The 17877-nt window shown below is 32.8% G+C and overlaps 1 pseudogene; it reads right to left on the bottom strand.

Annotated features, from left to right (window-relative positions):
- Positions 1–17360: 17360 nt before the first annotated feature.
- Positions 17361–17470, bottom strand: LOC131067828 (U6 spliceosomal RNA; annotated as a pseudogene).
- Positions 17471–17877: the final 407 nt, after the last annotated feature.

The raw sequence follows: 17877 nt of genomic DNA, 5'->3' as shown, positions 1-17877 counted from the left end.
CTCTCTCTCTCTCCTCATTTTTCCTTACCTTTTCTTTACTAATAGTAATGCATAAGGGGTTTAAAATTAACCGCGTACAAGGTTTTGACAAGTAAAAGCATGTACGGGGTATATGAGATATGAACATTGGCCTGTTGGTCATTTCTAGGAAGTAATAGAGCATACGGGTTAACTAAACATAACCCATACACATTTTTTGGACATACTCTTAGTTTCCCTATGGCCTCAACAGCCTCAAAAGGATTTTTTGAAGTCGTTGAAGGCCCCACTACAACTGATACTACATTTTGTAATAGTTTTATATGTGGAAGTAAGTGAAATTTTTGTTTTGCATGATTTCAAATGATTCAATTGTTGTTCTAATTAGTTTGGTCAATGTTATTATGATTGTTTAATAGTTTTTATTTTTAAAAATAATGATAATACTTAATTTTATGGTTATTTGATTGTTTAAGTTTTTCTTTAGATATATATGTAATATGATTCTATTTAGGACAAGCGAGGAACAACGAAACAATGGGAGGCTAAAAAGGAAAGACAAAGGCAGCGTATGAAGAAATTACATGACCTAAGAACAATGGGACAAGAAGGTACGTCATCCACAAAATCTCAATTCTATGTACCAAATTAACCTAATGCAATTGAAGAAGAAATCACAATCAATAATCAAACAAATAATGAAGATGCACCATAACATTTGATTTACCAAATGAACCTAATGCAATTGAAGAAGATACCACAATGAATAATCAATTAAATGATGAACATACACCGACTCTATTTGATGTGATGAATGTACCTAATGCACGCAATACACCAATGTTACACCTCCTAGAATCATTCATAGGAAACCAAAGTATCTAATTGACATCAATGAGAATATTTTGAAACCAATGCCCAATAAAATAAACAAAAAAAACTTGTAAAAGAAGGTTTAAAATAATATGGCAAAACTATTTTGAAAACTTAAATCAAACTGCAAGATGCCAATTAATTGTTGAAATGATTAAAAATTTGAATTTTAGAGAGACGATGAAAATTCTAGACCTAAGATCATTTGAAAGTGATAGTGAAAGAACTATTGTGAGAAATCTATTTGATGCATATCAAGCTATTGGTTCAAAATCACGCACTAAAGATTCTAATGTTACTCGACGTGTTATTACATCAACCATAATGAGCAAGAAAATAAAAAAATATCATTTGATAAGAAAAACAAGTCATTAAACATAAGTAGAACAACATTATGTAAAGCATTAGAGGGGCAGGGGAAAATAGAGGATCCTAATAATAATTCTCTTTGGGCATTCTCAGGTAGATTGACATGCAAAGACAAGGTTGTTGTTGATGCACTAAGAATATTAATTGAAATTTTTTGGCATGACAACACAAGGGTTTCGCCTAACCAAAGAGATGTTGTTAGAAGGTGAATTGGATCTAGAAATCATGAGCCACATGCCAAATGCTATTTGGATATGACTCAAACAAAATTTTATGAAAGGTTCCTTCAAAAGTCTCCTCAAATAAGAATTAGTCAAAGATTTTTTGAAATGGCAAAACCTTTTTTTGTTAAGATTAATCATGTACGCACCACGTGTTGTTGTAGGATGCATATTGAATTTTCCATGCACTAAGATATTTATCATCATATATGTTGTACTTTGCACACTAATGATGTTTTGTAGGAATGCAATATACAAGCACCTCATAAGTCACCAAGAGAATTTATTTCAAGCGTGCTATCTAAAAGAGATAATGGTTGCATTTATTATAAGATGACGTGTTTGAAAGGTTCTTGTGCTACATGTGGTGGTTTGCAACATTTGCCAAGATGTCTACATTTGGATAGCACACATGAAATTGGTAAGAAACTAGTTTCTTTTGGAAAGTACAAGACCATGACATATGGGGTTAAAGATGGAAAAGAATTGAAGAGATGTGAGTTAGTGAAAAACAATATATGTGTAGCTGAATTTATGAGAACTTTTCAAGAGAAAATAGTTTATGAGTTCATAATGCATAGACATAGAGCTCGGTGGTTAGATAAGAAAATCAAGTTATGTAAGGAAACATTTCCTCTTGGTACCATTGTCTCTATCGTTGATTTTGCTTAAAATTATACACTACAACCTCAAAATGAAGTGCAATCTATTTATTACTATATTCAGGGGTAAATTAAGCATAAATAACATAATTAGATTATCAAAGTGAATCACCAACTCTAATCTAATCAAATTACTCCTAAATTACAATGAAATAACATCAAATCAATTGCATAATGAAATTAAATCTAATTTAAACTCCCTCAATTGATGTGATGAAGATTCCATTGCTCTTCTCTATTATTATTAATGTAGGTGGCTCTCAAGTATTGCACTTGATTTCTTGCATAAGATGGACAATAACTTTGAAGACTATGATTCTAGCTTGAAATGAGAAAATGAGGTTGAATTTATAGATTTTTAACACAAAGGAGGTGAAAATTTCAACTCAAGTGTTGATTGACAGACAACTAAAATTGATTGATCAATTAACTCATTAGATTGATCTGTTAACAAAATTGATTGAGGAGTCAACAAAATTGATTAACCAGTAGACTTAATAGATTAGCTAGTTGATTGAATTGATTGGAGAGATAAGTGGATTAATTGATCAGTTAGAAAAGGTGATTGAGAGTTGAAAAGGATGATTGATGAGTTAACTGAGTTAACTAATTAGATAACTAATTTGATCAATCAGTTTAGATTTTAGCATGTGATGTAGGATTTTGAAATTGAATTTGATTTTTATTTTTAATTTGGATTTTAATTTGGACTTTTGAATGCTCAAATGCACATGACATTAAATGAAATTCAGATTTGATGAAATATGAAATTGGAAGAAATGAAATTAATTAGAATTAGAATTTAGGGAAAATGACATGAAATTAGATGGAATTAATTGGAATTAGAATTTGGGGATTGGAAGAATTAAATTAAATAATTAAATAATTTAAATAAAATTATTTAATCATAGGAAATTGAATTAATTAAATAATAAAGATGATTTGACTAAGGAAAATGTCGCAATTAATTAAATATATTTAATTAATAATTGAGATAGGGTTAATTGATTAAATGATGAAATGATAGAAATTCGATAATTAGAAATGTTAAATGTTCTGATCAGAAGAAATATTTAATTTAATTAAAGAATTAAAGAATTACATTATTAAATAGACGAATAATTAGTGTAGAATTAATGACACATTTTTAGATGTCTACAATTACCATTCTATACAAGTTTCTATTTTTGTACACATAGTATTCATGCATGCAGATGATATTCCAAAGAAGGATAGAAAGGTTGTAAGAGAGTATCACTTCTACATAAGTGATGATCGCATGCATTCATCAGAGTTTGTGCAAGGATGCTTTAAAGTTTGTGAATCTGACCACGAGGCAATACTTGACACAATATGGGTTAGAGTTGATCCAGAAGGCTCACTTAATTGATTCTATGGTTCAGAGTAGAATGATTTTGATAATTTTGTATATATCATCAGTGAATTGTTCTATATTCATTTTTTGTATATATAAATGCCCATGAGCTTATTTGTACATATTTAGAGGCAAAATTTTATATCTTTAAATAGCCATGAGATGATTTGTACATATTTAGATGCCAAATTTGTATATTCAAATGGGGATGAGCTGATTTGCACATATTTAAATGCTAAAACTTATATATCTAAATGGCCATGAGCTGGTTCGTACATATTTAAATGCCAAATTTTGTATAAAATCCCATGAGTTGATTTGTAAAACATTTTTTTATATATTTAAATAGCCAAGAGCATACCTAATGTAAACCTGCCCACCCGGATGTGCTCGTTTTGTTAGTTTGTGCCCATGATGAATGGAATTAAATATAGCCTATCGTGCAACTTTGCATTGCATGCAACTGACGATTTTTGCACCAAGTGAAAAAATGCTACCATTTGAAAATGGCTCTGAGTTGTCAAAAACTGAGATGGGTCATTGTAGACAAACCTCACGTGACCCTATAAGTTCATATAGATAAATCATATGTGTCTTGGATTTCAAGAATTAGTTTGTCAAAGTTTGACAATTTTTTGGACTCAGAGTACTTGAGAGATCGCACCGATAGGGTATGGCTCTCAACATTCTAGCTTGTTGGGAGGCACAACAGGAGCATGCCTAGCGTAAACCTTTCCACCCAAATGTGCTCATGATGTTGTTTTATGCCCACGATGAATGAAATCAAATCTATCCTATCTTGCAACTTTGCATTGCATGCAACTGAAGGTTTTTGCACCAAGTGAAAAAATGCTACCATTTGAAAATGGCTAAGAGTCATCAAAAACTGAGATAGGTCATTGTAGATGAGCCTCACATGACCCTATAGATTCAAAAATATCAATCATATGCATCCTGGATTCCGATAAATAGTCTGGCAAAGTTTGACAATTTTTTTGGACTCAGGGCACTTGAGAGATCACGCCGATAGGGTATGGCTCTCAACGTTTTGGCTCATTGGCAGGCACAACAGGAGAATGCCTAGCGTAAACCTGCCCACACAGATGTGCTCATGATGTTGGTTTTTCCTCACAAAGAAAGGAATAAAATTTATCCTATCTTGCAACTTTGACAACTTTGACAACAACTGAGCAACTTTTACATCCTTTATCCAAATGACCCCAAACTTTCACAAATGACTCCAACTTTGACAACTTTGACAATAACTGGGCAAATTTGACAATAACTAAGAAATTTTTACATCTTTTACCCAAATGACCCTAAACTTTCACAAATGGCTCTAAACTTTGACAACTTTGACAACAACTGAGCAACTTTTACAACTTTTATCCAAATGACCCCAAACTTTCACAAATGACTCCAAATGATCATTAATGGTCCCAAATCACCTTATTTAGATGAAACAATGGAAAGAAAAACAAAAACCCAGATTTGACCATTGTGAGCATGAGGGTGTTCTCGCACTACTCACATTGACAAATATAAAGGAAAGGAATCAAAAGCATCCATTGATCATTATCATGTATCAAATCTGACCATTACCATTGAATTTCATTTTGATTGGGGCAAGGAGTTTTGTAGGGTTAATTTGATATTTTAAAAATCTTATCAAATCATATTCCACAATTGCAATGCTTTATATCATAGATTTTTGTTGTTTATATTCGTATTGTTGATTACATCGGCAAATATTCATTTAACTTTATAAAAGGGAAGCCACCAAATACATTGAATAGTTTGCGCAAAAATTAATCGTATCAATTATAAATCAACATTTATATATATCAAAATGCACAATAATGAACACAATGAACAAATTGTGTATGTATCGAATATGCCTATTAATATCAACAAAATGCACAATAATGAACACAATACACATTTATTGGATCGAATATCAATATTTATATATATCAAAATGCACAATAATTTTGTATGTATACAAAAAAGGCATATATGCCAAGTCAATACAATTTTTACAAAAATGTGGCATATGCCATGTCCAAATCGATATACAATAAAAATGTAGAATATATCTAGATGTATTGGTCATTCAATGACCACAACTAACACTATATGATCCTATACTTGTGGTGGATCATCAAAATCGAGCCTCTTTGATGCAGTACCCAGCTCTATAGATGGCTACACAACCACATTTCAAAAGCTAAGTTAGAATCCTTTTGTAGAAAATAGTTCACAATTATCAACATAACTATGCATTTAACTATAATTTCTTTGCAATTGAACTGTAGATTACCTCATCCACCGATCTAGGATCTATTATCTTCTTTCTCTTTTCCTTGTCAAATTTAGGAGTTTTCTTAAAATGGAACTTCAAAGGGTCCAAGTTATGGTCGAACCACAAAGGGGCCTATTGTAGATTAAATATAATTAATACAAGGTACTAACATATGTATATAAAAAACACTAAAAATCTATAATATATAGAACAAAAGTGTACTAGAGCCTGAGTTACTTCTCCAATAGACTTAGGAGGGCTCGCCATTGATGGAGCGGCTGTATCTATTTCCTATATGAAAAATGATTAAGATTAAATACAATTAATATAATGATAATTATTATAGGCTAAATACAATTAATGCAAGGTAATAATATATATAGATCAAAAACACTAAAAATCTACAATATATAGAACAAAAGTGTATTGGAGCTTGAGATTCTTCCCCGGTAGACTTAGGAGGGCTTGCCATTGATGAAGCAGCTATGGGTATTTCCTCTATGAAAAATGATAAGGTTATAATTTATCTAAATTTCACATGTACACATGCATATAATCATCAAATCAAGAAAATAAAGTAGAGATACATACCTCTTCCCTCTCTGGATCCTCTGGCGTATCGAGTGCATTCAACAATTCTAGAAATCCCAATTGTCGTTGTATATAAAATAAGCAAAAAACACTAATCAATCTACAAGTTCCAATTAAGACAATTTCAACCTTTACAAACAATTGTGTCAATTAAAATTGTGTTCAATTACCTTTTGATGTTTAGGCATCCTCGAGGATTTCTTTCACCCAGGAGGAGTCCTAGACATGTGTGGGGTACCCTAAAACAAATAAAATTAACACAAGATATATTAGTAGATAATATTAAACATAATTTAACAAATCTAAAATTAAATGACTTGCATATTCAATTAAAAAAATACATAAAATAAGGTGTGCAAAATATGATATCGCATAGCTTTCTAGGCCAAAATCAATCACCAAGAGCGTGACATTATCAATCTGGGACATTTGGTCCCCTAAAAACGCCTACAAAACAAAAAATAAATATGCATTAAAGAGAGAGAGTATATCTTATAATTGTTTTTTACTTCAAAGTACTATTCTATTTTAACATGTTACAAAATTTATACCTCAAGCGTCGAAGCTACAACTGCAACAACTATGGTAGGAATATCAGATGGTGTATTAACACCCACTACTGCATCCTGAAATACATATTGTTTGTATCAATTTAAATCGATCTATAAATGAAAATTCATTTACAATTACAAATTTTGAGTGATTGATAAATAAAATGTTATCAATTCAAATAAACACACCTGTGTTTAGGTGTGTTTATGTCTGACCACCAAACACCATATCCATCAAATCATCATTCAGTGCCACATCCTTTGCAATGATAGTGTGACATCTACTCTCACAAATCATACACAGATGGGACGTGGAACTATCTATTCTAGCCTCGATATCCATCCTAGAGCATATACTTGAACAACTGGGACACATATGCTAAATGGGCTAACCAAAGCCATGTGGCTCAACTAATGGATCATCATCTAGGCCAAGAGGGTGTGATAACTATGTCCCATGTTGAATTATGATATCAGTCAATGTTGTGGCCGCTTGAAGAGTCTTTAGCTCCATTGACTCTTTTAGGACTATTGGAATCGTCACATACACCACGAGTTTGGGTGCTAGGGGGATACGACTCTACAGGTCTAGTACCCTCTAGGCTCCAGGTCTATCTTGGACAAAGTTGCAACCTCTACCATGGAACTCTCTCATATCAAAATAGTGTGGCCACTCATTAAGGATAAACTCATAATATAGTTTCCTAAAAAAATATAATGGAACCTCTTGATTATTACAAGGTGGTTGGTCAAAGACCATCCATCACCTATCCCAAAAAGAAGTTTTCAACGATAAATGGCTACACCAATGTATAGGAAACCTCTTTTTATTAAGAGGTAAGGTCTCACCCATTTTAGGATCAACAAAAAGAGAACATATTTGTGCTTTAGTTATTTTTTTCTTTTTCACGTCATTATATGACAACCCATCAACATAAAAAGCACAACATATATCCCTATAGCTTCCCTGTTTTGTAATTTGAATGGAAAATGCATTGGCACTACTAGCCAATGTTTCTAGGGTAGTGGAAACGGATGCATGATGATCATGCTCAGATGTTTTCATTCTATTCACCAGTCTAGTTATTTTGGTAGTGTTTTTGGCTAACTGGTTTATCAAATCCTCCTGTGTAACTTGTGAACAGTCTATAAGAGGAGCTGGAGGTGTATCCTGAGGGTTTGGTTGTGGGTTCTCCTGTGGATTTTTCCCTAAGTTTTTAAGTGTGTCTTGTTGGGGGGTAGGGTTTTCATAATATGATATTTGTAACAAAAAATAAGAAAACCTAATCAAAACCAATGAATTTAAATTCAAATTGCAAATAAAATTAATCGAATGTGTAAAATAAATAAATAAAATACATTACTTACCTCTTTCCATGGCATTTTTGTGTGAATTTGGTGAACTCGTGCACGCTTTTGTGTATTACAAGCCCTACTTCACTCTTGCGGTCATGAGTTAAAATGACCCACTCGGCCGCAATGAAAAAAAATTAGTAATAGAGAAGCGCATACATGGTTTAGAAACTAAAACCACATACGAGGTTTTAGTTTCTAAACCGCGTATGGGGTTTTAAAAACTAAATTGTGTACGTGGATAGTATAATATAAACTCCATACGTGATTTATCTTCGTTTAGGCTCAACAAAACGAGCCTAAACGCGTACGGGGTTTTTAAAATTTGAAATACCTTGTACGCATTTGTTGTTTTTTCAAGTTTTTGGGGGGGTGTGTCCACTTTTTGCACACCATCTTGGTGCACACACCCTTAATATATTATTCATATATAAGAGACATGCCAAATCATTCAAATTTGACCAGTTTATAGCCAAACACAACGTCGTGAAAACCAAACCTTTGCTGGTAGGAGTTAAGTTTCAAATCTAGCCATTATTGTGAGTGATGGGAAACTTATTGAATAATATTAATTTATTGACCATGTGTATTGATGAGATAACTTTCTTCATGATTATGACAAAATACATCATTATTGATTGCAATTTGTTTTCTTAACACAAGTGTAGGTACATTAATGTATATTAATTAATTCAAATCCACTTACCAAAAACAAGTGCACTTCAGAGAGTATATTCATTAATGTGATGGTGATTTTTATCCCTTTCAACATTCTGAGAAACCAAATATTATAATATTATATAATATATTATATATAAATAATATATTAATTTATTATATTTATTAAAACAAACTAATAAAAATCGGATATCTGATATAGATATCTGATAACTCTGCAACATTGGTATTTGCCTCGGGATTGCTTTGGGATTTGTCTAGGACATGCCAAACCTAGAAAGTCAACACAAAAAATGTGTTTAGGAGATTTCCTTGCTTTTTTAGACTTCACCCCGGTGCTAACGACAGGTTTTTTACCCAAAATTGATGAAATGAAAAGGGTTTTATAAGGAGATTCTCAACTTTCCAACAATATAAATTATGCCTTATTTGACTTTAATAAATAATTCTTATTCATTCTATTTGAATTACGACTAAAGTCTTGATTGATAGGTTGCTTGAAAAACATCTATAACTTTCAAACGGTATCACATTTTTTGAATCCAAAATATGTGTCGCATTCTATGCTTCACATACTAGGATTAAAAAAAATGAATTCATAAAGTTTTGACCAAGTTATTGTGGTTAGACATAGGAGTTCATATATTTTTAAAAAGTAGTAAAAAAATCATAATTAGTTATTCACTTCAAAAAAAAATTACAAAAAAAATGTCACATTTAGACATGAATCTTCTACTTATTTCTAAAATATTATAAAAAAATATTATGATTTGATTGTGGTTAGGGTGGTCAGATATACACCTGATTCTTATCTTTTTCCTAAAATTTAGTACTACTGCATTGAACTTTCAAATTTTTGCCAAATAGATTTATTCTTTTCAGAAAACAACTAGTAGCTTAGAAACTACATTCAATTTTCTATATATTCTATTCTTACATATTTTTGAAATAATGTTGATAACTTATTCAAATTTTTATGTCAAGTTGCCTAACTTTGTTTTTCTAAGTTTTCATTTCCACTTAACGGCTTGTTTGGCCCACCACAATCCTACACATGCCCTAAATTAGTTTGAAGGAGGTCAAACAAAGCATTATCTTGTTATAATGCCATATTGGAATGAGAAGACATGGATTCAATGGACAATGGAGGAGGAGATATTGTCAAAGGAAGAAGTTGGACACCTAGCTTTTCATTAGCAAAGTGTGATTTCTCATGACTTTCAAGATTTTTTGCACACATCCTAAAACTTGTCCATTGCATCCATACGTAGGTTCAAGAGAGGGTTTACTCTTAGGTGTAATTGGATTGAAGTTAAAATAGGCCCAATAAATATCTAGACATCTATTATGATAAAAAATTTGTGTGTCAAATTCAAGCATCTTAGATTTGCTACAAAAAGAAGGTGTGAAATCTAATGACTTCCAATCATCCTCCAAGATTTTCTCTTGAGGGACATCTTTAGTAGAAGATGGTGTATTTGTCTGAATTGGAGAGAATATTGTAGGAAATAAAATAAAAAATTGTGCTTCAATTTGTATGTTCTTGTTGGCTTCCAAATTAAACACTTCATTATTATATGTGTAAGGCACTGCATGATAATCGGGTTGATGATTCACTCCACCCTTAACAATATTTTTTTTCTTTTTGTTGAGGTTGAGAGACATATTGATGAAGGTGGACAACAACCCTAGGATTCTCAGCAACATGAATGGCATTGATTTGATCTTGGTTAGGTTCTTCATTTTTGGGAGAGAGATTATTGGCAACATTATAGTGAAGAGAATTGGTATCATCCTCTTGCCCTAAGTTATCTTAATGATTAAGACAAACTTTACGAAAGGGACCATCATATATCATTAATGCTTAATCTCTAGGGTTAAGGTAATTGGCATGAAAATAAGGTATGGTATCACTAGTAGGTAGCTACAATATCATCCCCTTGCACCAAATAATCCTTATAGGGGAGGTACATTTTAGGAGAAGGATGAATATCATTCTCCAAAGCTTCATCTTTAGGAGGGAGATATTTGAAAGAAGTGTTCATATTCTCTTCTTGCACCAATGTGCCCTCATTGGTGGGATCAATTTTGGGAGAGGGTAAATTATATCTATGATTGAAAGGGAGAACTAAGTTATCATCATATGCATGAAAGAGAACATCATGAACATCTTGAATGTAACTTGAAATTAAACTAGCAAAATAAGATAACAATTCCATTTCAAATAAGATAATGAAAGGCTAGACTTGAATTTGAAATATTGAATGCAAAGATTTGAAATGTAAACTATGATTAAATAATGCAATTTCTTAGTAAAATGATTGATTAACTAATGAATTAAATAATGTGATTTATGATATTGGACACTAGATGCATTTAAATCTGAACATAACATGTCATAATAATCAGATCTGGAAACACAATTGAAAAATAATGCAACCCACAAGTCAATTTAGAATGATAAATTAGGGCTTTTGTGATTTTGACCTCTAAATTTATATAATTCAATAGTAAATATGATTTATGAGTGCAAATTTTATTGTTTAAATGCCCCCAAATCAGATTTGAGATCATAAATAAAAAATAAGCATGTAAGGAGTCAAGTTCACCAAAATGTAATGACGTAAATTTGGAATTAGGGTTTCACCAAAGTAAGATAATAAAACCACTAAATATCCAAATTAACCATACATTGAAATAAGGGTGAATCCAATAGATCTAACCACAATTCAAATAAGGAAAGGGCTTAAATTTAGATTAGATTCACTGGTTTGTTTGTCTCCTTCTGTTTAGTTGAAAATTGGATGATAATTATGAAATTAAGGTAAACCCATGAATAATTAAAGTCAACTATCAAAAATAGACTGCTACAGATATCCCACAAAGCCACAAACTAAGATCTAGGCAAAATAAGACATTTAGAACCTGTTCCTAGAAGTTCAGCCTAATTTTTCGGGACCAAGTAGCACAAATTTGCCCTGGTACTTTGGTTTTTTCTCTATTAAAAGCTTACTTGTTCGCCATTGTTGACTTTGTCAAAAAAATTGAGTACAACTCCTGAACTTGTTTCCTGCACATGGGAAGAGAAGGAGAGATATTGTGGATAGGGGTTTTCCCAAGTCAAACCTCGGTTTAGGAATGAATCTTGAATGAAATAATGGAAATATTGAAAAAAATGACAAGGAGATATACCTCAGATCTACAATTGTTGATGATGATGCAATTCTCTTTGAATGTAATCACAAATGTTGAATGTAATGGAATGACAAACACATGGACATGAAAAACCCTAATCACACACATGCTTCCATGAAGATTTATGCAACTTTTCTCCATAATGCTTGAATGATGAATGTGCAACCTTGAATATCTAAAAATGCTTGATCATGGATGCTTGAGGGGTGTACGAATGATGGGGGTATGTGTGTTATATCAAAATGAATTGATACGATGTCTTTATATAGGGCTCCCTAGGTAAATTATCGATTAGGCCGACCTCCAATAGTCATGTGTAGCTACAGGGACCAAATGTCATCAAGGAGACATAGGGCCTGACCCATTTCAAATTGGGGCATGTTTAAGGGGGACCAAGGAGTTTTAGAGCACCCTGGTCTAGACCAAAGCATCCCACACCCTGGTCCTCCTACAAACAGGACCAAAACAAAGATAAAAGGGGAGGGGATCCCATGATGGGGCCCACCAAATGGTGTTCATGACATCAAAGTTGGAGAATGACCCCAAACTGAACCTAAAGAGGAGATGAGGATAGGGCACGCTAAAGTAGGAGCACAAACATGAGGTGTAAATTGGACTGGTTATAATTTACAATTCTATAGTATGTATGTATGACTCAAATACCAAATCAATTTTAGATTTGATTCACCATAAATTTACTAAGTAACCATAATTTAGGAACTTAACAAATAACTTTATATGGATATAAGTAAATACAAAACATTAATGCTATCAGATTTCCACAATCCATGCTGAAATTCTTATCATGCTTCTAGATTTGATTGTGTGCAAGATTTTTATTATCAACGTTTCGAATCAGACTCTGTGATTCATCATCAGGATGAGAGTTCTAAGGAGATGAAAGATGCTAGGAAGTAGATCTAGACTAAATAAAAAGAAGAGAGGGGTGGGGGAGAGAAAGAGCGCATGCAAAACAAAAAGAAAATAATAAATAATAAATGGCACTACAAAAAAGACAACAAAAAAAGCCACATAGAAACAAATAAATATAAATATATGCAACTTTCAAACCAAAAATTTCAAAATAAATATATATAGAAATAAATAAATATAAATATATGCAGCTTTCAAACCAAAACTTTCAAAATAAATATTTATAGAAATAAAAAACATACCAAAACTTTCAAACCTAATCCACTACAAAGTACTTAAAATGCTCTTCTCGATATATAATAAGTCCATGTTTGAATACTATGGGTACAAAATATGGCTTGTTGAATAAATGCGATAAAAATTAACTCTAAACTAATTTTTTCTATTACAAATGATTTTTTTTCGATAAACCATATTAACTCCTCGGGAAAAATTTATACTTGTAAAAAATCTACCCTTATGTAAATTCAAAAAAGGATTAGCCATTATTCTAGTAGCTAGATGGGTGGTACTCCAGTGGTGGTGGCATGCAAGTGGCATACCTATGTAATTTTAATTTAAAAGCATAGTAGTTGAAGGAAGTGGTGTTTTGGAAATTCTAGATTGAGGAATCTATAGATGTAGTGCCCTTAGCAATGCTAGCGACTAGGGTTTTGAGCCCTCCATTCTAAGTGTGACCAAGAGATAAACCTAATAGCCTCTTTCTTAGTGCCAACAACAATTCCCAATAGGAATAGGACTAACTCCCTTAAACTTTCAAAACACTACACTCAAAACAATACTATACAACCTATATTCCAACCAATCAATTCTTTCTTAATTTTGTGTTAATCACTAATGCAGGAGCATCTCTAGTTCTTGGCAATCTTGCATCACCCAAAAACATTTGCATTCCAGATTTCTTTCTATTTTATTTTCTGTTCAATTCGGCTTTGCAGTTTCAACATTTCATTCTGTGTTTTATCGCATTTGTTCTTCAAAACTTGTGGAGCTAGATTTTGTTTGTGGACATGTTCATCTACCTTATCCTAGGACGTTTAGATCTTTTTCCAACAAGTTATCACTTCCAGAATGTGAGATAGTTTTCTAACTCAAAACACTAGAACCGCTTAGAGCTATTTGCTAATGGAGTATCTTGTAGAGCCAAGCTTAATAGCCTCCAACATTCCTTAACTTGTGGCCGACCTTCCCTTAGGTTTGTACCTCATTCTATGTATTTTTAGGAGGAATTATTTTGGTGGAAGCCAACCTAGTTGTTCTTTAGGTTACACCTTCTTTATCGGCAATTGTTTTTCACTTTGGGCCAACACGGATCATCCTAGAGATATGAATATCATATAAATCATTGCAACCAAGAATTTAGAGGAGAGCATAGAAGATTAATCGGAAGAATAGGAAATCCAAAGTTGGCTCGCATTCTTTATTGAGCCTGGATATTGTACTTTAAACATGTTTGTAATCACGTCTGTGTGCCAAATCTGCAAGCCTGCATGTTGTTGGCCCATTTGTATTTGAATTCCTTCATACAATAAAAGTCTGATTTTGCATCACCTCCATCACATTGTGTCTCTTTTGTTGTGTTGCTCTTGCTACACAATCCGGACAGTTCTCTTTCAGGACTCTCTCCTGTTGTGACTACATCAACCACCATAACAAAATGATACAAGTTGGCATAGAGAGTATTATATAGAATCTATTAATTGAATTGTAAACCTAACACTTCCTATAGATCTTATAAATTTATATAGCCATGTAAGTCTCACATACACATACAAGTTTTGACCTGGTAAAATCTCACCATTCCCCATAAAAATGTTTGATTTTTTAAAAATATATCAACTTTTGTATAGATCCACAAGTTTATAGATCTTTTGGACTAAATTTTGAGGCTTTGTTGTAATTCCCCACCAAGAAACCCTAAAGGAAACAACTACAAACACTCGAAAAGAGTGCAAATAATTTATTTTTAATAAGAACACACTAATGTACAAGATATACATTGCAATAGAAGTTTCACAAGTGGAAGACTTAACACAAACTCCTAAAGGGTTTCCAACAAAGATTACTCGATCAATCCAATGAACATTAAGGTGTATTAATCCAATTAACAATGAGATTGATTAAACCTACTCATGATAGAATGATTACCACAAGAACATAGCAATTAAATTCCATAAGAGAGTAAACTAAGCATGATTGGATATAAACAACTACCATTAGTTACATTACATCACTAAAGCTACATTCACAATAATCCATATTACCATATTTAAATTAATAACTTCATACATACAATTAAGATTAATATCACCTAAATTACATTATACAATTTGACCATAATACCAATCATACATCCAAAATTAAAAGAAACCAGATGAACACATACACCATACAACACCAATTGATATCAGAGTTCACCCCTAATGGGCTATATCTCCGAGTCCACTTCAAGTGAAAGACCATTCTAATAAATAAAAGATGAAAAATACATAAAGTTTACATCAATTACAAGCTCCCATCAAGGCATACATAAACAAATGATACATACAACCACATAGGGTCCAAGAGATATATGAATGATCCGAGAAGAACAAAAGGATCCATCTGAAACATGGAATGGAGTAAATACAAAAATAACAACTAGAGCACCTACAAAGCAAATCCATCGCAAGAAGGCATGAACAAAATACCCAATGGAAAGTGGCACTACCACCCAACCATGTGGCCCAAAAAGGAACCACCCCTCCGTGTTAGGAGATAGTACTAAGGCCCTCAATCAAGCCACAACAAAGCATCACATAGTCTCACATGAATATCAGGTACTCACACAAGACATAAGAATACAAGCATGACTCACAAGAGTGCTCGGAGAAAAGCCAACACATGACCACACTAGTGAACATAAGGGAAGAGTATCATCGCATAGCTAGTATGGTTTATCCTGACATGCCTCCATAGGTCTCACCCCCCATCCTGGGTTATCTTGGTAGCCTCTCCCAAACCTTAATCCCCCATCCATGACTCATGCGGACCCAACAAACCTTTTGTGAAGACAAGGTAGTTGGTTTATCATTCCAGGCCTTCCCACTACATTCTGAGTCTGTACTAGCACTCAACCATGAGCGGGGCACAATTTATCTTGATTAATCTTTGTAAAATCCAACCCCCCCCCCCTTTTTTAATTAAGTTATCACTTATTACTCAACTTTGGATGGGTTATCCTACTAACCTCTTTGGGCGCGGCCCCCACTCGAAAGCCACTCTTCCTTATGACACTACACAACCTCCAAAGAACCCTAAGGCAAAACACAAAAGCCAACTAACATAAGGAGTTCCAAAAACCAAAATTGAAGAACTTGATTAAACAAACCTTCTACCAAGGTTAAACCAATTGGAGGTGTGAAACAAACAACTGGTCTATCTACAAGACAAGACCAAAACCCAAAATAAAACAAGTATGGCCACAAACAAAACTTTACCCAAACCACTTGCATGATAAACTCACATACAACAACATGCCATCATGACATGGAAATGACTCTTACAAATCAACACCAAAATCTACCAAGCAAAGTAAAAAACTCAAACGAACACACTTTCACTCTAAACTCATCCATGTTAAGGAATCATAACGATTACTCAAAATATAATTAAAAACTAACATTCTCTAATTGCAATTCTTTCAATAACTAACTCTTTCATGATAAAACACCACAATAGGGAATAACACATAAAGATGATCTAAGTATACATACACTCAAATAAACTTGCTCAATACTTGATTTTAAATCATACACCTTAAAAAGAGTAACAACAACTCGTAGCTCAGAGAAAGGTTCTAAATCCATTTTCTATCCATTTGCAACAAGAATTACACAATTTCATAAAGAATAAAGAGAGAAATCAAATAAAATCACCTTCAAGTTGAAGAATTTCAAAATGAAACATGGAGCCAAAGATTCTGAAAGAACTCACAAAAACCAAGTAGCAACAAGAGTTTTCCCACTCGAATCCAACAAGCTCCTACCCAAAAAATCTCTCCAAGAAAATCCTTCCCAATCAATTTCAAAAATCCATTGTAGGGTTGGAAATCTCCAAAATTTGGAAAATAATACTAATTGTTCAAAAATGCATAACACATCTTTTATTCCACCATATGGTAATCAATAAATACTCTAATTTTTCTAGATTAATAGAATTTGATTTATCAATTTATAAAAACAATGGTCTTATTTTTATTTTTTATTTTTTTTTATTTTTTATTTTTTTTTTTCTATTTTAAATTTGGACCATTTCTCGATTTATGCGCGTCATCCTTGCATAGGGGCCATGCTAATATTCTCTGTATCATTCCAATTTTATCTAATGTCTCTGAATTTTTTTCCTACCTGAGCTCATTTATAGAACTTCACTGCCAAATCTTTCATAGAAAGTAAAATTAGAAAATATATTTTCCATATCAACACAAAAATCTAGATTTATAATGCTCCAAACCTACAAATACAAGTAAAATAATGAAACTATTTTATTCTTTTCCTCCAAAGCCACATATATATTAAACTATGCATAAGATTCCACTCATATCAAGGATTAACAACTAGGAAAATCTCTTCTCCCACAACCAAACAACTAGGCTCTAATATTAGGAGGAGGAGGAGGAGGAGGAGGAGGGGAGGAGGAGGCAAAGGAGGAGGAGGAGGAGGAGGGGGAGGAGGAGGAGCAGAAGGAGGAGCAGAAGCAGAAGAAGAAGGAGAAGAAGAAGAAAAAGAAGAAGCAACCTCCAAAAGCACTCACT

The sequence above is a fragment of the Cryptomeria japonica genome, chromosome 8, assembly GCF_030272615.1.
Source record: "Cryptomeria japonica chromosome 8, Sugi_1.0, whole genome shotgun sequence".
Lineage (NCBI taxonomy): Eukaryota > Viridiplantae > Streptophyta > Pinopsida > Cupressales > Cupressaceae > Cryptomeria > Cryptomeria japonica.
This window is presented reverse-complemented; position numbering and strand designations above follow the sequence as displayed.